This window comes from Micromys minutus (genome assembly GCF_963924665.1).
Source record: "Micromys minutus genome assembly, chromosome: 24".
NCBI classification, from domain to species: domain Eukaryota; kingdom Metazoa; phylum Chordata; class Mammalia; order Rodentia; family Muridae; genus Micromys; species Micromys minutus.
The window spans coordinates 18,781,001-18,808,014 of record NC_137959.1 but is presented as its reverse complement, the minus strand read 5'-3'; the positions used below and the strand labels follow the sequence as shown (position 1 = coordinate 18,808,014).

General features: G+C 41.8%; 1 pseudogene across 1 annotated transcript; it reads left to right on the top strand.

The window, feature by feature from the left end:
- The first annotated feature begins 13,623 nt into the window (after nt 1–13,623).
- LOC308436357 (peptidyl-prolyl cis-trans isomerase FKBP3-like) lies at nt 13,624–14,532 on the top strand (annotated as a pseudogene). Its single transcript has one exon. The product of its transcript is annotated as a peptidyl-prolyl cis-trans isomerase FKBP3-like (transcript).
- The last annotated feature ends 12,482 nt before the right edge of the window (nt 14,533–27,014 follow it).

Genomic DNA, 27,014 nt, shown 5'->3' with positions numbered 1-27,014 from the left:
TCTGATCTGCAAGTTGGAAGCAGAAAGAGAGAGGAGGAAGCTGTAGTGGGCTTTTGAAACCTCAAAGTGACACACCTTCTCAATAAGGCCACACCTCCTAATCCTTCCCATACAATCCTCCCAACTGGAAACCAAACGTCCAAATATATGAGCCTATGGGGGTCATTCTTATTCAAGCCACATCTGCATCCAAAATAAATAAATAATAATGGTAATTGTCAGGTTTTTTTGTTTGTCTGTTGGTTGGTTGGTTTTCTGTTTTTGACTGTCTGTCTATCTGTCTGTCTGTCTGTCTTGAGAAAAGTGGGGGAGAGGGATGTTTCACACCCAGGTAAACTGCAATTGGAGCCCATGGTTCAGTCTAGTTACAGGGAGACAGTTCTTAAAGAGAAAGAGGGCACAATGGTGGAGGGACCTACAGCTGTTTCTAGGACTGCTCGGCGCTCTATTTAAGAGAACAGATGATGAGTTTAGTTAAACTGCAGAGTCTTAAATAAAGGGAAAGAACACGGGTAATTAAGATCAACTCTATTTGTAGAAATTTTCTTTGAATATGTTAGTCTTGGGGCTGGAGAGATGGCTCAGCCGTTGAGAGCCCTTGCTCTTGTAGAAGAACCAGGTTTGGCAGCTACATGGCGATACACAACCATCATTACTCCAGCTCTAGGGACTCCAACATTCTCTTCTGGCCTCTGAAGGCACCAGGCATGTATGTGTCTTAGGTAGGGTTTTACTGCTGTGAACAGACACCATGACCAAGGCAACTCTTGTAAGGACAACATTTAGTTGGGCCTGGATTACAGGTTCAGAGGTTCAGTCCATTATCATCAAGGCAGGAGCATGGCAACATCCAGGCAGGTATGGTGCAGGAGAAGCTGAGAGTTCTACATCTTCATCTGAAGGCTGCTAAGAGAAGACTGGCTTCCAGGCAGACAGGATGAGGGTATTAAAGCCCATGCCCACAGTGACACATCTACACTAACAAGGCCACACCTCCTAATAGTGCCACTCCCTGGACCAAGCATATTCAAATCATCACATTCTACTCCTTTGTCATCATAGGCTTGAGTCTATGGTGGCCATACTCAGAGATCTGCTTGCCTTTATCTCCTGGGATTAAAGGCTTATACTAGCATGCCTGAACCTAAATTTAGCTGGATGGGATCTTGCTCCAAGGTCACCACTCCCTTCAGTGAATTTAATATTCTTGAACACAGGATTCAGCTCTGTTTTACTTCCTGGTGCCCCTTTAATACTCGAACCATGTATTTTGTATTTTTCCTTTCTTGGCTTTCTCCTTTTCATTAAAACATTCATCATAAGAATAAAACTTAGTAACCACACAAGAGAATTTATACCTGTCTGTTTTGAGACTTCCTTTTTCAAAGCAATTAATCTAAATAAGAAGCACACATACACACAGACATGTGCTTGCACACTTGAAAGTGCACGTGCATGCGAGCATGTGCACACACACACACACACACATACACACACACACAACCCATTAAAACAAAATTGGAAACAATAATACATAAGCAAAAGACTAGTAAGTTTGGAAAAAATGCCTAGACAAAGCATATGGAACCAAAAAGAAAAAAAGAAAGAAAGAAAGAAAGAAAGAAAGAAAGAAAGAAAGAAAGAAAAAAGAAAGAAAGAAAGAAATCTTCCCAAATACCACTGAGTTCCTTTTGAGTTGGTGATCAATTGCTGGACACAGGTTCTGCTCTTGTGTGTGGCTTGTATATCCAGTGAGACTACATTGTAGAAAACTACTTTCCTCTGTGAGCAGTTGTCAGTTGGGGATAGCTTCTTGGGTAGGGGTGAGAGACCATGTTCACTTCTCCCTCTCAGTGATGGGACCCCATCTGACTGGGACCAGTGCTGACCCTGTGGATGCTGCCAGAGGCTCTGTGAGTTCAGATGTGCATCAGCCCTGTTATGTCTGGAGGGCACTGTTTTCTTGTTTCTCATTCCCACTATTGCTCACAATCCTTCCGACTCCTCTTCCTCAAAGGTATCCAGAGTGGAGAGATTGGACTGTGGATTCTAAGGTCTCTCCTTCTCAGCACATAGTGGGTCTCTATATTTGTTCCCATCTCCTGCAGGTGGAAGGATTTTTGTTGATGGTTGATTGGTGGATATAGCAGAATGTTGTTAGGAATCATTACATTGCTGTGTACCTTTAGCAGGATAATAGTATTTGTTCTATCTAGTTTCAGGCTCTTTGCCATCCAAGCAGTGTCAGGAATGGGTCCATATTATGAAACAGGACTTAGATGGGAGTGGTTGGTTATTCTCACAACTTATGTGGCACTCTTGAACTAGCATCTTGTGTAGGCAGGTCACCACTATAGACTGGTGAAGTGTTTGCTTTTCTCCTCTAGTAGCATGCAGAGTACCTTCCAGGGCTGTGTACACCGTGCAGTAGGAGTGCAGCTCTCACTGGGCACCAGCTTGACTTCTCCATGGTCAAGGAGCTGTATAAGTGTTGCCTTCAGCAATAGGGCCTTACTGTGAGTCTGATGGACAGGAATCAATAGCACCTATAAGGCCTGAGCTATAAGGCCTGAGCTATTGTAGGCAGTCTATAGTGGTGACCTGCCTACACAAGATGCTAGTTCAAGAGTGCCACATAAGTTGTGAGAATAACCAACCACTCCCATCTAAGTCCTGTTTCATAAGGCCCCTTTGGCCAACAACTCAAGTAGATATAACTCATTCCTGGTACCACAAGTTTCATTCGGAGGTAATAAGTATCTCCTTGGGGCTTTGTCTTTAAGTTATTTGGAGATTCCACTTAGATTCTTTCAAATATGTATAGATAAGAGGTTTCTGTTGTATAAGTTTTTGTATGACCCCTCAAATGGCCCTTAGGTTTAACCGTCCCTGCTTGTGTTTTCTCCATTACCACTCTCCACTTTATACTCCCATTCCAGCCTTCTCTTGCCCTGCCTTTTCATGACTATAAATCTTATTTCCCTTCCTCAGGGAATCCTTCTCTCCCACCTAGTCCATTATTCTATGCCCGTGTTTACATAGGTTGTAACATGCCTCGTAAAGGCTTAAGAGCCTACATCTATATACAAACAAATACACACCATATTTGTCTTTTGGGGTCTGGGTTACCTCACTCAGGATGATTTTTGTAACTCCATCCATTTACCTGCAAGTTTCATGATTTCATTTTTTAACAGCTGAGTAATATTCCATTTTACATTCCATTCCATTGTAAATGTACAATTTTTTATCCCTTTTTAAATTTTTTGTTTTGTCATTTTTTTTTTTTTTTAGAAACAGGGTTTCTTTTTGTAACCCTGGCTGTCCTGTTCTGGAACTTGTTCAGTACAGTAGGCTGGCCTTGAACTCACAGAGATCTGCCTGCCAAATTAAAGGCATGCACCACTATGACCAGCTCATATTTCCTTTATCCATTTTTCTGTTGCCAGTTTCTGGCTTTATGAACAGGGCAGGGATGAACAAAAATGAGCAGGTAAGTTTCACTGTAGTCGGATGTAAAATTCTTTGGGTAAATGCTCAAGAACGGTATAACTGGACCTTGAGTTAGAGCTATTCCCAGCTTACTGAGGAACTGCCCCACTGCCTTCTGTAGTGAGTGTAAAAGTTTGCACTTCCACATGCAATAGATGAGTTTTCTCTTTACCCCGAAACCTTGCTAAGATGTGCTGCCATTTGTTTTAAGGATGTGGGCCATTCTGACAGGTATAAGATAAAATCTCAAAGTGGTTTTAATTTGCATTTTCCCTGTTGGCTAAGGATATTGAATACTTTTTCAGGTGTTTCTCAGCAATTTGTGTTTTATCTTCTGAGAACTTTCTGTTTAGATCTGTACTCCATTTTTAAATTGGATTATTGGTTTTCTTGATATCTAGTTTTTTTTTGGGCTCTTTATATGTCTTAGATATTAGCTCTCTAACAAATATGTAGTTGGTAAAAATCTTTTCCCATTCTTCTGCCTGCCTCTTTGTCTAAATGACTGTGATTTTTTTCCATACAGAAGCTTCTCAGTTACACAAGCTCTCATTCATTAACTTGTCCTCAGTGCCTGTGTTCTCAGTGTGCTGTTCAGAAGGTCTCATGTGTCACTGAACTCAAGACTATTTCTCATTTTTCTTTGGCCAGATTCAGGTTATCTGGTCTCATGTAGAAGGCCTTGATCCATTTAGAGTTGAGTTTTGTTCAGGGTGATAAATATGGTTCTGTTTGCATTCTTCTACATGTAGGTATCCTGTTTGACCAACACAATTTTCTGAAGATGCAGTCATCCCCCCCACCCCCAGTTTGTGTTTATAGCTTCTTAATTTAAGATCAAACATCTGCAAGTATATGAATTTATATCTAAATTTTCAATTCAATTCCACTGATCAATATGACCCTTTTTATGCCTGGACCATACTGTTTTAATTACTGTAGCTCTGTAGTACAGTTTGATATTGAGGATTGTGATACCTTCAGAAGTTGTTTTATTATTCAGGATTATTTTAGCTACCCTGGGTTTTCGTATTTCTATGTAAAGCTGAGATTATCTTTTTAGTTTCTATGAAGAATTGTGTTGGAATTCTGATGGGGATTGTATTGAATCTAAATTGCTTTTGGTAAGACGGCCATTTTTACTGTTAATCCTACCAATCCATGAACACAGGAGGTCTTTCCATCTTCTTATATCTTCCTCAAATTTCTTTTCTTCAATGTCTTAAAGCTTTTATTATGCAGTCCTTTCACTTGATTGGTTAAAATTATTACCCAAGATATTGTTTGAGCCTACTGTAAAAGCTATTGTTTCCCTGGCTTCTTTCTCAGTCCGTTTGTCATAAATGAGTCTGAGCAACAGAGAGATAAGCTTAAGATTTGCCAACATGGCCTAGGGGAAACACTAGAACTAAAGGTTAGAGATTTCCTAGGTCAAAACAAGCAAAAGAAAGAGGAGAAATAAGGCTGGAGACAAAAGCTAGAAGAGACTCTAGAAAAAAGAATTCAACAATTCACATATCAGACAGGGAAATAGAGATAAAATTTGGAAGCAAAGTCTAGAAGATAATTTACTAAAATTAGCAAATCAAAAAGGCAGATGCTACAATATTATAATTATAACATAATGAGAAGCTAAGATTATAAAAACAGGGCTTAGAACAGAAAATATAAGAAATTATAGAACAACATGAACAACAGAAAGAGAAATTTAAGACTTGACAACGCAGCCTAGAAGAAACTCTAAAAATAAATACATAGAAAATTATAGATCAAAATAAAGAGACAAAAAGATAAAAATGAAGGTGGGAGACAGGAGCTAAAAAAAAAAGGCTAAAACAAAATACACAGCAGCTCACAGATCAGACTGAGAAACAAAGAGAAAATAATGAGGTTTAGAAGCAAGACTTAGAGCATAATTTTTCAAAATTAATCAATCAAAAATTAATAGTCAATAGACTATCAAAGTTGCAATATAAAGAAAAACTCAAAATGTAGAGGCAGAACCTTGAACAGAGAATACAAAAACTCAAAAAACAAGAAGAGCGACAAAAAAAGATATATGAAGCGTAGACATAGGCCTTAAGAGAGAAATTTAAAATTTCAATTAAAAAATACTCAGGTAGAGACTAATGATAAAATTAGAGAAAGACAACCAAATGTTATTAAAAAGCAAACTTTGGTCTATCCGGCTAATGTACAACGAAGACCTGCAGATGAGGACCATCCACAGGGTTATGAGGAATTTGATGGCAACCTGTGGATGTGCTAGAACTGGGGAAATTTAAGAAAAGTGTTACTAACTTTAAAATGCACTCACCATTTATGAAACAAATCCTGTTTTCTTGGCCTATTAAAAATAGAATAATCCCCCAAGACTAGAGAGATATGACAAGGGCAACACTAGAGCCTACTGCAAATTTACAGTGGATCTCATTGTGGAGAGAAGAGACGAGGGAGATAGCACAACAAAATAGAGCCAGGGGTAGAGAGATTTCCACACATCAGCTGTTTGGCAGAATCAGGGAAAAAACTTGAACCATTCAATCAAGTCATAGAAGGTCCTAAAGAAACCTTCCCTGACTTTTTACAAAGGCTAACCTCAGCTGTGGAAAGGAGTGTATCAGACTCAGCAGCAAGAAAGGCAATAATTGAATCTTTAGCCTTTGAAAATTCGAATACTGAATACAAGGAAATAATCAGACCACTGAGGGCAAGGTCAGCATCAATAGATAATGTTGGATCTTGCTCACCTGATATAACTGTAATAGGAGAAGCTGCCACTAGTCAGCTAGAGATGACCCAAGATTTCAAACATTTTAATTATGGTCAGCTGGGTCATCTCAGGTATAACTGCAAGAAAAACCAAAATAATATCAAAAGGGGGCCTATGCCTCCTGGGCTATGTCAAAGATGTAGCAAAGGCCAACATTTGACTAGGGAATGTAGATCAAAAACAGACAAATGTTTTTGTGGCAAAACCCAGCCAAAAACAAAACAAAACAAATAAAAAAAAACAAACAAAAAAAAAAAAAACAAAAAACAAAAAACAAAAAACTTCCCAGGGTGGGGGGGCTCTCAAAGGCCCCAATGCCAGGCAGGGAGAGTTCTCTTCCTTAGAACAATTAAACGTCACTGCTTTTAAAAACAGATGTTTTGAGACCAGAAAAGGCTGAGGCAAGTTCTGTAGACAATTCCAAAAGCCTCGAAGTGAGCCAAAAATGAGTATTTTGGCAAACGTCTATAGAGGATCAAAGACCAAAACTAAAAATGCTAGTAAACAATATTGAAATTGAAGTAATGGATGACACTGGAGCAGATGTCACCATCATCTCTCCAAAATCTTGGCCTGCTAGTTGGTCACTTCAAGAAGTGGATATCCAATTTCAATATGTTGGCACTTTATCCCAAATAAAGCAAAGCACCAGGTGACTTAAATGTATAGGACCAGAAGGTCAAGTAGGAAAATTGAGGCCATATGTGGCTGATATAGTCATTAACTTATGGGGAAGAGATCTATTACAGCAGTGGAAACCCAAATTAATATCCACTCAGTTTCTGTATCTAGCCATGAAAACCATCAATCTCCTAATAAAAATTTTAAATTAGTTGGGGAACATTATCAAAGGCAATTACAGACTGTCCAGGCTGTCCATAAACAAGATACAATAGAGGCTGACAATTTAGCTTTAACCCAAGGAGTCACTTCTGGTAAGACAACAACAGCCTTGTCACTAAGGTGGTTAGCTGACCAACCTATTTGGATCAATCAGTGGTCTATGGCAAAAGAAAAATTACAGGCATTAGAAAAGTTAGTCCAGGAGCAGCTGTAGGCTCAGCATATAGAGGAGTCTAACAGCCCTTGGAATTCTCCAATATTTGTCATTAAAAAAAAAAAATCAGGCAAATGGAGGTTGTTGACAGATCTCAAAGCGATTAATAAGGTTATTCAACTAGTGGGTTCCCTGCAGCCTGGGATCCCACTGCCTTCCTTGTTGCCTAAGGAATGGCCTATCATAGTGATTTCCCTGAAAGATTGATTTTTCACAATTCCTTTACATGAATGTGATAAGGAAAGGTTTGCTTTCTCAATACCTACCTTCAGTAGAGATTGGCCAGTAAAAAGGTATCAGTTGGAAAGTCCTGCCACAAGGAATGTTAAGTAGCACTACCTTGTGTCAATATATTGTACAACAGCCATTGAAAATGATTCTCAAACAATTTTCCCCAATCTATTATTTATCATTATATTGATGACATATTATTGGTTGATTCAGATATAAATAACCTAGAAAGAATCTTTGATGAAGTTAAAAAAAAAAAAAAAAAAACCTTGCCTTGTTGGATATTGTAAATTGCCCCTGAAAAAATACAAAGAGGGGATTCTATTAATTATCTAAGGTATCAAATAAGTCTGCAAAAGGGTGCAAATCAGAAGAAACCAATTAAGAACCCTTAATGATTTTCAGAAGCTACTGGGAGATATTAACTGGCTAAGGCTTGGATACTCAAGAGCTAAGCAATTTATTTCAAACCTTACAGGGTGATAAAGATTTAAATAGCCCAAGGAATCTACCAGATGAGGCTGAAAAGGAGTTAGCTGTGGTAGAAAGAAAATTGCAGGACAAATATCTAGATCATGTTGATCCAAAGATGGCCTGCATCTTAGTCATCTTACCTTCTGCTCATTCCCCTACAGGAATTCTTATGTAGAGGGAAGATTATATCTTAGAATGGATATTTTTAACACATAAACAGAGTAAGAAACTAAAAACCTACATTGAAAAGGTCTCTGAATTGATACTAAAAGGTAAAATGAGACATCGACAATTAGTCTAAATGGATCCAGCTGAAATTGTGATACCTTTCACTAATGCAGAAATTGCCTCCTTATGGGCACAAGATAAACACTGGCAAATAGCATGCAGTAATTTCTTGGGAGAGATTAATAACAAATACCCTAAAAGCAAGTGACTTCAGTTCATAAAAAGAACTAATTGGATTCTCCCTCATATAATAAAGAGAATTCCAATATCGGAGCCCCTACATTTTTTTATACTAATGCCAGCAAGTCAGGAAAGACAGAATATAAATCAGAATATGTAAGTAAGGTAGCCAAGAGTCCCTATAAATCAGTTTAAAAATCTGGATATATGCAATACTCATGATGTTGTCAGATTTTCAAGAGTCTTTTAATATAGTAACTGACTCTCAATATGCAGAAATTATTGTTTTACACATAGAGACTGCTGAACTTATTCAAGATAATTCTGAATTGACTTCACTATTCAGCTACAACAAATGATTAAAAATAGGAGTTATTCAATATATATATATAACACACATAAGATCTCATACAGGTCTGCCAGGCCCTCTGGTGCAAGGTAATAATAAAATTGACCATCTATTGATAAGAAGTGTACTAGAGGTTTCAGAATTCCATAAAAAACACCATGTTATCAGCAAAGGTTTAAAGAAAGAATTCTCTATCACTTGGGAACAAGCCAAGGAAATTGTGAAGCAATGTCTTACTTGCTCATTATATAACCAAACTCCATTGCCTACAGGAACTAACCCCAAGGGTACCCAAAGAAATGAAAATTGGCAGATGGTTATCTTCCATTTTACAACTTGGTAAATTAAAATATATACACTATACTATAGACACATATTCAGGATTTCATTGGGCAACTACCTTAGCATCAAAAAAGGCTGATTCTATAATTACACATTTGTTAGAAGTTATGGCCATTATGGGAATACCCATACAAATTAAAATGGACAATGGTCAAGTGTATATCTCTAATAAGATAAAGCAGTTTTTAAAATATTATAATATAAAACATGTTATAGGCATATCACATAATCCTACAGGACAAGTGATTGTGAAGAGAACTAATCGAACTCTTAAAGAGATGCTTAATAGGCAGAAGGGGGCAACAAAACCCCTAAAGATAGTTTACATAGTGCTTTGTTAATCTTAAATTTTTAAAATGCTAATTAACAAAACAGCACAACTTCTGAAAGACATTAGATTGTAGAAAAAAAACCACAGAACTAAACCAGCCTGTTTATATTAAGGATATTCTGGCATCAGAATAAAAAATGGGGAATGTACTGTGCTGGGAGAGGGGTTACACCAGAAAAGAAAAGCTGTGGGTTCCTTCCAAGTTGATAAAGATCAGACATGACCAAGGGATACCTCCTGGAGACCTTGGTGACAAAGAAGAAAAGGGAGATTAACACAATCAACAAATAGGTGATGTGATGTCTATGTCTCTGTATATAGAGACAGCTCTGGAACTGGCTGAGACTAAAATGTCTATACATAGCCAGTAACATTTATTGGGTATAAAATGACTTGCTATTACATGCCATTATTTAAGATGGCATGTATACAAAATTATATTATGGTTTGACTATGTGATCAAACTAACCTCTAAAGAAAGGCAGTCATCTTTCTTTATTGATCTTCATTAACCAATCTATGCACCCTGCACACTCCATGTGAATGTCTTTACAGAACTATATGATACTTATAAGTTTTGTGTGCTGCAGGATGAAAAAAGAGAAAGACAACCCTGAAAATAGCCACACTCTGGGATGCTGAGATTCTGGAACCTTCCATTCCAGCTCTGTGTTTGATTCTGCCTCAACTACATCGAAGCTGCTTCTTTCAAATACTTGCTTCCAGAACTTTTCCAGAACTGCTAGCTTGCATATCCAGCCTTACAGACTGTCATAAGTCAAGCTGTCAGCTAAGTAGTGAACTTTCTCAGCACATAATGACTGGAAGACAAATGATGCCAGCTAGCTCTCCTGTAACAAAGCTAGTTTTCCTTTTTTCCTTGGGCCTCCTAAAGGGAATTCTTCACCCCAATTTAGCTGGAAGCAGACAAAAGAATATCTTTGTCTCAGTTTCTTATGTTGGGGTGGATGGTTCTGGTTATTTTTCTTGAATTATAGATATGTTGTCATTTAAGGGATACTTTACAAATGCAGCTTTGGACAGGGAGGGAACCAGAGAATTTACACTCAGGGATTGCTACCTTTCCTCTCCTTTTCTCTTCTCTATCCTTTTTTCTTAGGTGGGGGAAAGGAGGTGGAGGAGAACTGGGAGATATAGTAATATTATAGAAGTTAGAGAAATAGACATAGGGATATGTTAGTAAATCTACTCTTAAACAAAATATTACATAGCTATATTTTACATTAGTAGATTTCTTTGTAATTGATAAAAGTTAAAGTTATACTCTTTACATTGGTAGAAAATTCATTTGATACAAATCTAATGTTTTCATTTGTATAATTTCTTACTGATTTAAAATTGAGATTTATATAGTTACTTTCATGTAGGCATTGTGCCTATACAATACATTTGGAAATATAAGGCTTGAACCCAGTCCTATAACTGCTACTATATACTGTTTTTAGTTGATTAAACAAAAGAGTGTTTGGGGGATATTCTAATTAGATGTGGCCAAGAGTACTCAAGACATGTAAACAATTCTGCTGTAACTCCTTATGTCTTATCAATCTATAACATGAACTATTGCTTTAAACTTATGAAGAACTTACATAAGTAGAAGCACTTAGAAAATCATGTAATCAATTATCCTGAGCAGGTATAAAAGTCTGCGCTTTAATTTGGTGGAGTACAGATTTTTTTTCAATTTTATTGTATATTCCCTGTATTTACATCTCAAATGTTATACCCTGCCCCCTCCACTTCCCTCCCTCCTCCCCCTCAACTTGCTTTCATGAAGGTGCTCCCTCTCCCAGTCACCCTCTCCACCTCAATGCCTTGGCTGGTTAATGATGTTGTTTTTCTCATGAGGTTGCAAACCTTTCAGTACTTTCTCTGGCTCTTTCATTGGGGTCTCCACGTTCAGTCTGATGTTTAACTGCAAGCATCCTCATCTGTATCCATATGACTCTAGGAAAGCCTCTGAGGAGACATTCCTATTTGGTTCCTGATGGTAAACACTTCTTGGCATCAGAAATAGTGCTTGGGTTTGGTGGCTGCATATAGGGTGGTTCTCCAATTCTATCAGACCTTCATAGAAAACCTAATTCCTATACTTTCCAAACTATTCCACAAAATAGAAACAGATGGAATACTACCCAACTCATTCTTTAAAGCCACAATTATGCTCATTCCTAAACCATGCTAAGACCTACAAAGAAACAGAACTTTAGACCAACTTCCCTCATGAACATTGATGCCAAAATACTCAATAAAATTCTTGCAAACCAAATCAAAGAATACATCAAAATGATCATTCACCATGATCAAGTAAGCTTTATCCCAGGAATGCAAGGATGGTTCAATATACAGAAATTCATCAATGTAATCTACTATGTAAACAAACTCAAAGAAAAAAAATCACATGATTATCTCCCTAGATGCTGAGAAAGCATTTGACAAAATTCAATACCCCTTCATATTAAAAGTCTCTGAAATGTCAGAAATTCAAGGCTCATACTTAAACATAGTAAAAGCAATATACAGCAAACCAGTAGCCAACATCAAAATAAATGGTGAGAAACTTGAAGCAATCCCACAAAAATCAGGGACTAAACAAGGCTGTCCACTCTCTCCCTACCTATTTAATATAGTACTGGAGAAGCAATAAGACAATAAAAAGAGGTCAAAAGGATACAAATTGGAAAGGAAGAAGTCAAAATATCACTGTTTGCAGATGATATGATAGTATATTTAAGTGATCCCAGAAATTCCACCAGGGAACTTTTACAGCTGATAAACACCTTCAGCAAAGTGGCTGAATATAAAATTAACTCAAACAAATCAGTAGCCTCCCTCTACTCAAAGGACAAAGAGGTTAAGAAAGAAATTAGAGAATCGACACCCATCACAATAGTCACAAGTATAAAATACCTTGGTGTGACCCTAACCATGCAAGTGAAGGATCTGTACAACAAGAACTTCAAGTCTCTGAAGAAGGAAATTGAAGATCTCAGAAAATGGAAAGATCTCGCATGCTCATGGATTGGAAGGATCAACATTGTAAAAATGGCCATCTTGACTAAGGCCATCTAAAAATTCAATACAATCCCCATCAAAATTTCAACTCACTTCTTCATAGAGTTAGAGCAATTTGCAAATTCATTTGGAATAATAAAAAACCCAGAATAGCAAAAACCATTCTCAACAATAAAAAAACTTCCAGGGGATTCACCATCTCTGACCTCAAACTGTATTACAGATCAATTATGATAATAACTGCCTGCTATTAGTACAGAGACAGTCAGGTAGACCAATGGAATAGAATCGAAGACCCAGAAATGAACTCACACACCTATGATCACTTGATCTTTGACAAAGGAGCTAAAAACTTTCAATGGAAAAAGGACAGCCTCTTCAACATGTGGTGTTGGTTCAACTGGTAGTCAGCTCAAGTGCAAGTGGATCAAAGACATCCACATAAAACCAGGTACACTGAAGCTATTAGAAGAGAAAGTGGGGGAAGAGCTTAGAACACATAGGCACAGGAGGAGATTTCCTGAACAAAACACCAATGGCTTATGCTCTAAGATCAAGAATCAACCAATGGGACCTCATGAAATTGCAAAGCTTCTGTAAGGCAAAGAACACTGTCAAGAAGACAAAACGGCAGCCAACAGATTGGGAAAGAATCTTTACTAACCCTACATCTGATAAAGGGCTAGTATTCAATATATACAAAGAACTCAGAAAGCTAGACTCTAGAGAATCAAATAATCCTATTAAAAATGGGGTACAGAGCTAAACAAAGAATTCTCAACTGAGGAATATCGAATGGCTGAGAAACACCTAAAGAAATGCTCAACATCCCTATTCATCAGGGAAATGCAAATCAAAACAACCTGAGATCCCACCTCACACCAGTTAGAAAGACTAAGATCAAAAACTCGGGTGCAGGGAGGGAACATTTTCCCAAAGCAATGGGATAAAGATGGTGATTAGGAGGGAGTGCACCTTCCTGAAGGCAAATGAAGGAAGGAGAGGGGAGGGGAGCAGGGGTGGGGTGGGAGATAACACCTCAAATGTAAATACAGAGTATCTAATAAAAAAAAGAGGGCTCAGTGCAGCAGCAGCAGCAGGGCTCAGTACAGCGGCAGCAGCAGGGGAAGATGGCGGCGGCTGTTCCGCAGCGTGCATGGACCGTGGAGCAGCGAGCAACTGCCCAAGAAGGACATTATCAAGTTTCTACAGGATCACGGTTCAGATTCGTTTCTTGCAGAGCATAAGTTACTGGGAAACATAAAAAACGTAGCTAAGACTGCTAATAAGGACCATTTGGTTACTGCCTATAACCATCTTTTTGAAAGTAAGCGTTTCAAGGGTACCGAAACTATAAGTAAAGTGTCTGAAGAGGTGAAAAATGTGAAGCTTAATGACGATAAATCCAAAGAATCCAAGTCTGAAGAGACTCTTGATGAGGGTCCACCAAAATATACAAAATCTGTTCTAAAAAAGGGAGATAAAACCAACTTTCCAAAAAAGGGAGATGTTGTTCACTGCTGGTATACAGGAACACTCCCAGATGGAACCGTTTTTGATACGAATATTCAAACAAGTTCAAAGAAGAAGAAAAATGCCAAGCCTTTAAGTTTTAAGGTTGGAGTAGGCAAAGTTATCAGAGGATGGGATGAAGCGCTCTTGACTATGAGTAAAGGAGAGAAGGCTCGACTGGAGATTGAACCAGAATGGGCCTATAGAAAGAAAGGACAGCCCAATGCAAAAATTCCGCCAAACACCAAGCTCACTTTTGAAGTGGAATTAGTAGATATTGACTGAAACCACTGGGATCGGACATCAGCAAATATAAAAAACCTATTGTAAGGGAACAGTTGACTGGAAAATTTAAAGAGTTAAAGCTTGTTTACTTGATCTCCACTTTTGAGAAATGTAATCCCCTGTAACTCCCTTTAAGTCTCAGATATTTTCCTACAGCTATGTAAAGTATCCAAGAGAGCTGCTACTTTTCCTTTTACCTCATATACTAAAAGGCTCAATAAAAATGTCATGGATTGTCTTGAAAAAAAAAAAAAAGAAAAGAAAAGAAAGAAATCCCAATGTTAAGGAAATAAAACTTAATATCTTTCTAGAATCCATTTTAGAAGAAAATCATTATCAAAATATAAATAGCCAATGTAATATTTTGTACTTAATGAGCTTTTATCTTACATTTGTAGGAAATATAATTTTAAGTAAACAATTTATATCTTAGAAGCTTTTTCTCTAAAAGCAATATTTACATGGTACTTTTCTGTCCAAAGTTTTTCCCTCCGCCTCAGTTCTCATAATTAAAATTGTATTTCCAGTCATTTTATCATTATTGTTTATGTGTGTTTATGGCCACCCTAAAATCCCCATTCCCCACCAGCCATGTCAGAGTATTTCCTGTCCCTTCCTTAGAGGGTCACAGAATTCTTTCTGGGTCATAAATCTGTGCTAATTGTGTGCTAATATTTTTCAACTTGACACAAACTTAGGCACATCTAGAAAAAGAAAAATGCCTCTATTGATCTGTAGGTAAGTCGGCAAGGTATTACCTTGATTATTGATTGATATGGGAAGTCCCAGCCCACTGTGGGCAGTACCACCTCTGGGCATGTCATCCTGGGTAGAATAAGAAAGCAGGCTGAGCAAGCAAGCCATGAGGAGCAAGCCAGTGAGCAGCAGTCCTCCATGGCTTTGGTCCTGCCTTCAGGTTCCTGCCTTAGTTCCCCAGTGATGGAAAGAGAGTTGTAAGACAAAATAAACTTTTTCTCCACCATGTGTTCCAAAACTCGGATGACCTGGTCTATGGAACCCTTTTCCCTTCCTCATTTCGTTGGGCCAAGTCTTTTCAGACTAGCTACTTAAGATCATTGTGTGGATCCCAGCCAATGGGAAAAAGATACAGTCAGCCTGTATTAGGATAAAAAAACAAAAGCATTTTCTGTCTCTGTGTGTTCCGTCTTAGGAGCATACCCTCTTGACCAAGGGTCAAATTTGCCTTGTCAGACGTTTCAGTTAAAATCCAGGTCTCTTCCATTGAGACCTCAAACTTATTTCTAACAAGGTTCCACTCTTCAGTTCCTGCCCTGACTTCCTTCAGTGATGACCGGAGACCTGGAAGTATAAGAAGAAATAACAACCCTTTCCGCCCATAAACTATGTTTGGTTAGAGTGTTTTATCACAGCAACGAAAAGGAAACCAATACCAGGTGCAAATGGTGTTTACCTGGGAAATGTGATGTAGTGGAGGTCTCTCCAGGCTACTCAGCAGACACTTGCAGAGCCTCCACCAGGCAGGGCTGTGGAACATAACCACTTCTCTGAGATTTAACATTTTCTTTTTTCCCTTTTTCCTGGGTATGCTTTCCTGGACCCTTGGTGTTTTCTCACTGACTCCCTGAAGCCTCGCTTCCTTTCTGCCATGCAGCTGCCTGCAGACCTCCACTGCAAAAGGCATGATCTCTATCTCTTCTCCATTCCCTGCTCTTGCAGCAGCTGCCAAGATTGGCAAGCCTGCCCTGTTGTTTCTCTTCCAAACCCAAATCAAATTGTCCTCAAGTGTCCCTCTGAGTCTGTTTTTATTTTTATTTTTTAATTAAGGAGACTAAGAACTCCCAAAGGAAGCCCCTAAGTTTCCCCATTAACACCTTCATTAATAAAGGATGTGGGCAAGTGGGAGCCGAGGCAGACTAGGGAGTGAAGGCAGCATCTGTCATAGGATGATGAAGACTTCAGAAAGAGCGTCATAGAGGGCTAGACACATGCTGCAGGAAGCAGAGGTACCATCCCAAGGGACAGAGGATTCTCAAGCCAGAGGAAGAAGTTTGTGCTCTCTCTCTCTCTCTCTCTCTCTCTCTCTCTCTCTCTCTCTCCCTCGCTCTCTCTCTTGCTCTCTCTCTCTCTCTCCCCCTTCCCTCTTCCCCCCCCAAAACTTAGCCACCCTAACATTCTTCCATTCCACCCCAGCCATTTCAGACCATTTCCTGTCTCTTCCATAGAGGCTCAAGCAGATTTCTCTCTGGGTCATGAATCTGTGCCTCCTTCTCCAACTGTCCTGTCTTTTTGAAGCCTTGTAGGAGATGGAGGGCCTCTGTAAGAGAGCTCTGTACGTGGATAGGGGGACTCTGTAGGGTATAAGGCCTCTATAGGGCCTGGGAAACCTCTGTAGGGCATGGGCACTCTGTTGGACATGAGAGGGCCTCTGGAAGGTATGGGGGCTCTGTAATATATATGGGAGGTTTGTAGGATATGGAAGCTTATCCTTATGTAGGGTAAGTGCCAATTTTGTCTCTGTTTTACAGAGAAGGAATGGAGAAGCCAGGCTGTTGGCATGCTTGCATAGGTCCACAGCCCTGAGACATGAAGCCAGGATGCAAATCCTGTCTGTTTGCAACAGCAGTGTTCTTCCACCAGACATGGACCCTCATGGACTCTGGGCAAAATTCCCACCTCTGAGCCTTGCATCTTGTTCTTGTTTTCTGTCCCAATGTTGTCCCACCTTCTCTTCCAAGCAAAACACTTCTCTCTTGACCCAATCCAAGAGCATTTCCTTCTGCATCCCCAAAGAAAGCAGGCATACCAGGCAGAATCCCAACTTACTTGGGATTCCTCCAATTTGACCTCACTCCCCATGGGGCTAGGAGCATTTCCAGGCAAATCATGGGCCACGCCCACCTTGGCAGTCTTAGCTTCCAGCATGTTAAAGTCAGTGCCAAGTGAATTCAGGGTACCAGATTGGGGCTTGCCACCTCTAACTGGCCATCGGCAAGGCTTTGGGTAAATGCTGGCCTCTTGCCTCTGCTTCTCGTTCTCTAGGGCTCCAGAAGTGAGGCTTTACTCAGCTTGGTCCTTGTTGCTTGTCTTGTTGATGTAACAAATGCCTAACAAAAGAAAATTAAGGAAGGGAGGGTTTATCGGGACTCATTATTTGAGGGTTCAAGTCATCATCCCAGGAAAGACATAGGGCAAGAGTCTGAGGTAGCTGGTCAGAATCTATAGCCAGTGTTTCAAATGGGTCTGAGAGTGGGTAATCGTGGGGATATGACCAAAGCACCTCAGCAAAGCAAAGAGTGGTACCTCTGTAGACGGCTGCACAGCTGCCCTGGAAGCAGAGAGCCCACATACCAGGAGTCTTGGTGGGTTTTTATTCCTAATGCAAGGGGTCCTTCCTGTTCCTCACTCTGGCTGCTCAGAGCTGGCTTCGTACTCTTGCCACAATCTGCTAACTTAAAAAGGGGCGCAGTTGAGAAAGTGTATTTTCTATGAGCAAATGCTAACTGGATGACGGGTTTTTCTTCCCAGATGCTGTCTTCTACCAGTCCATGTTAGGTAATGGGCCTGGCCCTTTAAGCCTAGAGGCCAACTTAGCATTGGCCAGCTCCTCCTGGGAAGAGTAAGCCCATAGGTGGATCTCAGGAAGAGTAAACCCAGGACCTGAGACCAGGGCTGACTCTGAAACCTACTTACCCATTAAAGATGAAAGTTCCTTTGTTTTATTTAACCATTTAATAGAAAAGGAAGGTGTTCTGTTTCTGTTGCCCAGGTCAGGAAGCAGAGGGCAGGTTGCTGGTGCCAAGCTTGCCTCCTTACTTTTTCAGGCATGGCACAGTGCCACCTACATTTGACCCGGGTCTTACTGTTTCAATTAGTGTAATCTAGAAACACCTTCATAGACTTACCTAGAGATCTGTTTTCAAGGTGATTGAATTCTGTCGAATTGACCGTCAGTATTAGCCAGCACAATCCTGGTGGCTGCGAGCCCTTTCTTTTTCCACTGGGGAATCACCTGGGATTATCCTCTAGGTGAAGGCTCTGTGCCCAGAGACTGGAGAGCTGCCTTTTGGACAGTTAGGAGTTTCCAGGACCCCAAGTCTGTCCTACAGGAATGCCTGAGTCACTTCCCTGCTGTGGGTAATAAAAGGCTAGTATTCAAATACCACTTTTCCTGCCCCAGCTTGAGCTGAGCGATCTAACTGCCCAGCTGAGAAGAGCCGTCCCTGTGTTTATATCCTTGCTCTGTCAGTCACAGTATGCAGTTCCTAAGACAGGGAGACAGGACAATAGGCTGGAGCCCCAAAGCTCCAGATCCTCGCTGTCACACCTGACTTCTCCCAGCCTCGGTTTCCCCATGTGTAAGATGGAACACTTCTCCTGGTGGGATGCTTTGTAAACATGCAAGCAAAGCACGTAGGAGGTGCAGCTCCTGCTCATGGTTGGGGGAACCCATGGTCTAGGGGGCAACTGTTAGCCATGACCTGGCTCAGACCATCACCACATCTGGCTCTGCATTGTTTACCGAATTGTGCATTAATCACTGGCTGAGTTTTGCAAATCAGAAAGTTTTATTTGTGGGGTGGCTAATTGTGGAGGCGTGAAGACAGCTATTGAATCTGGAGATAGAATTTGGGGTATCTATTGCCTTGGGGGAATGGGAAATGGTACCTGGGGGGGGAGTTCATTGGCATTCTGCCCATGTTTCAAAGGTTACTCTTATGCCCGTGCATCAGACACATTTGCCATCCCCTGAAACTGACCATTTTCAATTCAGTTCAAAGGGAGTGACTGAGGGCAGGTGAAGCCAGCTCTTTTAGGTGCTCACCCAAGTTTTCCCTTGGTTTCAAGTCCAATGCATGGATAAGAAACCCTGGGCATCTTGGCGGCACATTGCAGCTGCTTCGTTCTTCACTATGTACTAGGTACTAGGCATCTGACACATGGTAAGGATCCCCAAAACCTAACAGACCTTCTACTTTGCACTCAACCCCAGTAACTGTGTCTGGGCTGAGCCTGTCTGCTCAAGACTCACACAGAAACAAGAAGCTGCCCAAGATCAGACCTAATATCAAGGTCTAAGAGCCAGCAGGACCAACTCGCTGTGATTGCTGCTTTCCGTACGACCTGTGAGACCAGGGGAACTTAAAAGACATCTCCAAGCTTCTACTTCCTGGTTTGTAAAATGGCTCAGATTTGGGGCTGGAGAGATAGGTCAGCAGTTAAGATGGCTGCCCCTTCTTGCAGAGGACCGGAGTTTGGAAAGCTCGAAACCACCAGAAACTATTTCCAGGGGCTCCAAGCTCTTCTTGTCTCCTAGGCACCCATGCACATGTGCACATACATATACAGATAAATTAGAACTAAGATAATTTAAAAAAGTGATCAAGATGCTCTCTACCTCTCAGCCTTACCCTGAGACAGCAATATATAAGAAATACCTTAAGCACAGACCTTAGAAGTCTTCTATCGCACAAAGCTTCTGGGGCCAGGAAGATAACCACTGGGTAAAGATACCACGCCTAGCCTGAGAAGTAAGTCTTATCTACCACACCTACATGATGTTCTAGAGTTAATACGCCTTCCAGTGGGAAAGCGTCTACATACTTGGGGGTTAATAAAGGGAAAAGCTCTTTAATAATAGTGTGCTATAGGTTCTGGCTAATGCACAGAAGGGAACCAGCCTGAAACAGAAAGTTACCCATCTTACATAGGCCTTAGTTTTATTCAGTCCACATATTGTCATCCTTAATCTCTTTCGGGTCCACATTCCAGGTTACTATGAACAGTTTGGACAGAGACAGGAGACTGCAACTTTAGCCACTTGGACAGATGGAAGATTTTCACTGCAGAGATATTGTTAGAACTATTTAAGTGTATGTGGTAATTTAGGTGGAAATGGTCCCCATTAGGCTCTTATGTTTGAATGCCTGGTTCCCCAGTTGGTGAGCTGTTTGGGAAGGATTAAGAGCTGTGGCCAGGTGTGTCCTAGTTGGAGAGGGGTAACACTGGGGATGGGCTTCGAGGTGTTAACACTTACGCCAGGCTCTCTCTCTCTCTCTCTCTCTCTCTCTCTCTTTCCTGGTGCTTACGAATCAGAATGTACAGCTCTCAATTCCCTACTCCAATGCTGTGCCTGTCTGCTTCCCTTTATGATGGTTCTAAAAGCCCCCAATTAAATGCTTTCTTTTATAAGAGCCACCTTGAGCTGGAGCGATGGCTTAGCAGTTAAGAGCACTGACTGCTCTTCCAGAGGTTGTAGGTTCAATTCCCAGCAATCACATGTTGGCTCATAACCATGTGTAACTGGATCAGGATCTGATGCCCTCTTCTAGTGTCTCTGCAGAGAGTGACAGTGTAGTCACATACATAAAATAAATAAATAAATCTTTAAAAATACCTAAAATAAATAAGTCTTTTAAAAAAGAGAGAGAAATGCATCTCTTCTCAGCAATATAACACATAAGTGTGTCACATATAAATAAATATATATAATATTAAAAACTAAAACTACATTGAAAGAAGCTATCATATATTTAAATATATGATATTATAAGTATATATAATATTTAATAATTTAAATTATTAAATTATTATTATATATAATATTAATATTTAAATACTCTCTCCATATATATGCATATATATATATAATAAATCATCAGTGACAGTGAGGTAATACACCAAATTTCACCCCTCTACATACTTCTGGCCCTCCCTGAACAGGATCTCTAGCCATAAAGAGGAAAAAATAGACAGAAAGAGGGAAAAGAGACATGGAAGTCTAGGCACGGTGAAAAATACCTATAATTTCAGTACTTGGGACATAGAGACAGGATATTATGAGTTCTAGGCTAGTCTGGGTTACAAAGTGTAATGCTGTGTCTAGAAAGAGGAGAAGATAGGACCTCTATGAACCCAGCCTGGTCTACATAATGAGTTCTGTACCAAGGCTACACAGTGAGACCTTACCAAGTCCAACCCCAAATAAAACCCAGAGGGGGAGGAAGGAAAAGGAAGGTAAGGAGGGCCAGCAAGATGGCTCAGCAGTCCAGAGCAAGAACTGCCTTTGCAGAGGACCCTAGTCCTCTTCCAAGTTCCCATAACCAGGGGCTCCCATTTGCCTGTAACTCCAGCAAGGAGATATTATGTCTCTGTCCTCCTGGGGTTCCTACATTTGTGTACATATGCACACATGAACACAATTTAAAATATTTTTAAATCAGAAAGAGGGAGAGTCCAAGAGAAGGAAAGAGAGGGGGAGAGAGAAAGAGAGAGAGAGAGAGAGAGAGAGAAGAAAAGGGAAATTCAAGCCTTGTTGTGGTGAAGATCTAAAAGGAAAGCAAAAGTCTTCGGCTCCCTCCTGGAGGGAAGGAAATGACACAGAAGCTGGTGGCTTTGGGCAGTTCACTGGGAGGAAGAATTACATGCCCTTAAATGGAAAGAGGGAAAGAAAAACAGGCTGTAGGTGCCAGGTTGCCATCTTCCTAGCTTTTCTCAGCCACTTCTGCAGGTAGTGGTCCTCTCCCATTGCTGGCTGGCCTCCTGGCTCCAGGCTGGTGTCCAAGCCCGAGGGGTTTCTGGAAGCAGCATGCTTGTCTTATCCATGCCAGGTAGGGATATCCCAAACGAGCTCACCAGAGCCTGCCCAGCCTGAAGTCCTGCCAGCAGATAGCCTCATACCTCGGTTGCAGCCATGGTGGTTCTGCTCTGTTCTGTTTTGTTCCTCCCTTAGGACCTCAAACATCCCCCCAGCCATCCTGAGAAAGGCAGTGGGTAATTCCAAAATATAAATGTTTTTCATCTTCTTTTGTTGTTGGTTTTGTTTCTTTAAGAAAAATCTTGCTATATCATAGTACAGAACAGTATCATTAGTATATTGCTCAGGCAAATCTAGAACACGGAGTCTTCCTATCTCAAGGGTCTCCAATGCTGAGATCAGGTATGAGCCACTAGGCTAATATATACACGACATATATATTAATATACATATTAATGAGAGTCTCGCTAGGTTTCCCAGGCTCATTTTGAACTCCCGAGCTAGAACAATCCCTCCACCTCACCCTCTGAGTAGAGAGGCTCACAGATATAAATCACTACCTCCAGCTTAAAACTCATTCACCAACCTCCCCATCTCAGATAGAAGCATTTCCTGACCCTAGCCTGGGTTCTCTGCCCTGAACACACCAGGCTGTTTATTACACATGTAGCTGTTTCTGTGAAGTGCTGGCTACAGATGTCCCCATCATAGACTCCCTCCACATGGCAGAACTGGCCGGGACTTCCCTGTCCCCCTGGGACCTTGTAGGCATCTTAGGAATGTTCAGTACTGAGCAGACTAACTCACTTCCAATTCAGACTCTTCCACATGTGTTTGCAGCTGGGAACTGGGTGCCTGTTTTCCTGCCTTGGAATTGCAATACTGGGACTAGACTTTCCCAGCTAACGCATGGTTGTTGAGGAGGAGGTTTCCGTCTTCTGCCTATTCAGCTCTTTGACCACCCCACACACATGGGATAAGGTCCCACCCTGTGTACTAGCCCAGGGACTCCTGATGGTGGGTTAAGGAGTGGTGTGAAGCCCTCGATGGTTCAGAGCCTATGGGAATTGTTATACCTGTTCCTGCTCTTTTTCCTTCTCAGAGCCATGTCCCCACTCTCTCCTCTGCTAAGATGGGTTTGGGCCTCAGAGAGTTGGTGATACTGGACTCAAGTTTGTTGGGTCCTAGAGATAACCCTGAAAGGCTGAGGAAGCAGCTGCCTGCCTAGGGCCTTGTGATACACACAGAAAGTGCAAAGGACTAAGATACATTCCTAGAACCCTCCAGCTTCCCAGAGGAAGCTCATACCCTGACTTAGCAGACATTTTCAAGAATATACGACTAGTGTATTGGCTAGTTTTATGTCAACTTGACACAGACTAGAGTTATTTGAAAGGAGAGAAACTTAATTAAGAAACTGTCCCCATATGATCTATCAGTAGGGCATTTTCTTAATTGGTGATTGATGGGAGAGGTCCCAGCCCACTACCCCTGTGCTGGTAGTCTTTGGTTCTAGAAGAAAGCAGATCAGCAAATCAAGCAAACCACGGGGGAAGCAAGAAGGGGAGGAGATCTCCTCTTCCTCAACAGCCAGAATTTAGCTGGGAAGATGCAGTCCCAGGGCAGAAACCCAGGGGCCCAGTTTTCAGTGCAGTGAGCACTTTGGCCATCTGCACTGTGGGCACTTTGGCCTCTAGCTATAGAGGCAATAACTCCCCCCACCCCCACACCAAGGAGTAACACAGAAAACACTGAAATTCATGAAGTATTCCAGCGTGGGGCATGGGAACATGTCTAAGTCTAGAACACTTGGGTATTCACCTTCGAATTTGTTTCTGGACAAATCCTGCTACACGGCATGGGGAAGTGTATGGAGATATGGCTCCATTCTTGGCCACCATATATCTGTCACCCACGCCTTTTAGACTTTTTTTAAAAGCAGCTGTAGAGAGGCTTGGTCTGACCATAGTCAGAACCTGTGCTGGTGGTTCTGGGTCTATAGGAAAGCAGGCTGAGCAAACCATGAGGAGCAGCCAGTAAGCAGCATCCCTCCATGGCTTCTGCATCATCAGTTCCTGCCTCTAGGTTCCTGCCCTGTTTGAGCTCCTGCCCTGACTTCCTTTGCCGATATATGTTAGTATAAGCCAAATGAACCCTTCCTCCCCCACCCCCAACTTGCTTTTGATCATGCTGTTTCATTGCATCAATAGAACCCCTAACTATGACAACTAGCCCTGTACGTGCTAACAAAAATAATCACAGCCTTTGTGCAAGGGAAGACCTAAGAGGACGGTGTGCCTGTGGGAAAGGCTGGGCAACAGAGCTCAGGAATAAAGGTTCTCAGTGAAAAAATGCACCAAGATGCCTCAGCAGAGGGCCCTCCAGTTTCCTGAGCTCGATCCATACATTTGTCTATCAAAACATGTATTCATCTACTTATCTATCCATCCATCCATCTATCCATCTGCCTGCCCTTCCATCCATCCACCCATTCATCCACCCACTCACCTATCCATCCATCCACCCACCCAACCATCCATCCACCCATCCATCCACCCACTCACCCATCCATCCATCCACCCACCCACCCATCCATCCACCCACTCACCCATCCACCCATCCATCCACCCACTCACCCATCCATCCACCCACTCACCCATCCATCCATTCACCCACCCACCCATCCATCCACCCACCCAACCATTCATCCACCCATCCATCCACCCACCCACCCACCCATCCATCCACCCACTCACCTATCCATCCATCCACCCACCCAACCATCCATCCACCCATCCATCCATTCACCCACCCAACCATCCATCCACCCATCCATCCATCCATCCATCCATCCATCTGTCTACCCGTCATCCAACCCATCCATCTATCATCCACTCATTTATCCATTCAAAATCTATTTGTCCTTACTTACCAAACTTCTAGACAAGCACTTCCTTATGGAGAGACGTAGGCTGAGCCTGGTGGGAAAGAAACATAATCAACAAAAATGTTAAATCTGAGTCAAGGAAACTGGATAGTGACTGCGAAGAGAGTGGAGCTACATTAGCCAGGACACAATGAAGACATTTGAGCCAATGTGGGAAAGATGGAATTCAGAACCTGTCCTGTGTGGTCTGGGAAGGATGGCTCTCGACAGTCCTTGCAAATGGACTTTGAGTATGAGAAATCAGAAAAGAGAAAGTGTGGTGGCACATACCTAAGGCTTGAGGGGCTGAGGCAAGAGAGTCATGCACGAATGGCCAATCTTAGCTATAGTGAGATTCTGTCTGGGCAAGAGAAGAAGATGGATAACGGAAAATGAGGAAAGGGGAGGGGAAGGGTTTGGGGGATGAGAAGAAGGGAGGGAAGCTGGACATGTTTTGGGTTGCCTCAGGTGGGCAGGCAGGGCAGCCTGGTGTTGGGTAGATGGCATTGTAGGAAACCTCTCTGCAAGGTCTGCAGTCAGAGCCTGACCCGCACCCACAGTGTTCACCAGGTGGAGAAATGCAGCTTTGCATGCTTTGGTGAGCTCCCCCTTGTGGGTAGCATCCTCTGTGTGCCAAGCTGTCCTCGCTTATGCACAGATTCGATTACAGAACCTGTTTTGTTTTTTTAAGGTGGGCAAAGTAATCTTTCTCCTAAGATCACAGAGCTGGAGAACAGCCGAGGTAAGTGTGAGTCCAGGGCTCCCTAGCAGGCGTGTTCTCACTCTTAGTTCTGATGCTTCTTAGATAAGATGGGCCCCATGTCCCTGCTCTTTCTGCAGAGTAGCAAACAGGAGCCTCCACCGTTCCTGGGCAAGCCTTTCTGGGCATTTCTTTTCTAGGGTGATCAAAGGATTTCAGGGCACTTTTAACATTCCACAGAACTTGAAAGTCAACTCCTGGCTTTGAAACCATTCTGGTCACATGGAAACACTTCCATCCATGTGACCCAATTCTAAGTGAAAAACTGGGCCACGGTGGGGAGGAAGTGCAGACTGACCTTGGAGGTCTTTGATAGATTTAACGTCCTGTCTTAAAGACTTCTGCCGCCCACTTTATTGTCAGACCCCCTGTCCCTTGGGACATCCTGCTTCCACACAGTGACTGAGATGCCAGACCAGGGTCTTAGCACAGGTTTAGCCCTGGCGCCCGATGACTTCTGACCTCCTCCATCAGCCAAGGAAAGCAGAGCCTGGAGCACAAAAGCTTGGCCTCACCACTGGGACAACCATGCTGGGAAAAACCTACCCATTCTTTTAGTTGCTCCCAATAATAAAAACAGTTCTAAAAATAGCCCTCCCAGGTCCAGCCTGCCCATGACTCAGCAAGCTCTCATGGTTTCAGATTTTCTTCTCAGTGGGAAGAGACCCCAGGTGAAGCAGAGTCAAGAGGCTCTCCCTTGGGAGCCAGGCTTTCATGTAATCCCAACATACTGGGGGCTGAAGCAGGAGAATTGTTGGGATTTAGGGACCAGTATAATTTATAGAATAAGATCTCTGTTAAAAAAAAAAAAAAAAGCCAGGGTTGTTAAGCTAACTGTTTTCACCATCTCCACGTTAATTATTGAACTGGAGAGGCTGGAGAGATCGCTCAGCGGGTAAGGCCATCACGAGACTGTCTAAGAGAACATAGCTTGTCAGTAGGCACCCAGCATTCCTGTACACTGTATACCCAGCATACAGTACATTTTAGCTGTCCTCAGACACACCAGAAGAGGACATCAGACCCCATTACAGATGGTTGTGAGCCACCATGTAGATGCTGGGAATTGAAATCAGGACCTCTGGAAGAGCAGTCAGTGCCCTTATCCACTGAGCCATCTCTCCAGCCCTCTTTATAATTTTTAAGATTGTATATATGCTCCCGTAGGGGCCCTCGGAGGCCGGAAGAGGGTGTGGCATCTCCTGGAGCTGCAGATGTGGGTGTTGGGTACCAAACTCAGATGCTCTAGAGTAACAGAAAGCACTCTTTACCACTGAGATGTCTCTCTTGTCCCCACTGCCCTGCCTGCAAGGAGGGAACTCTGACACAGGTGAATCAGATCCATTGATTAGCTGTCTCACTAGCAATGAGTTACTTGCCTCTCTAAGTTCCATTCTTCGTATCTGTCAAATAAGTGTAAATATACTTATCACTGTGGCGATCCTGGGTCATGACATTCATAGCAGCATTTGCTAAAACTGTTTCCTGCCACCTTTTCCTCTGGAAGAGAGGGCATCAAGAG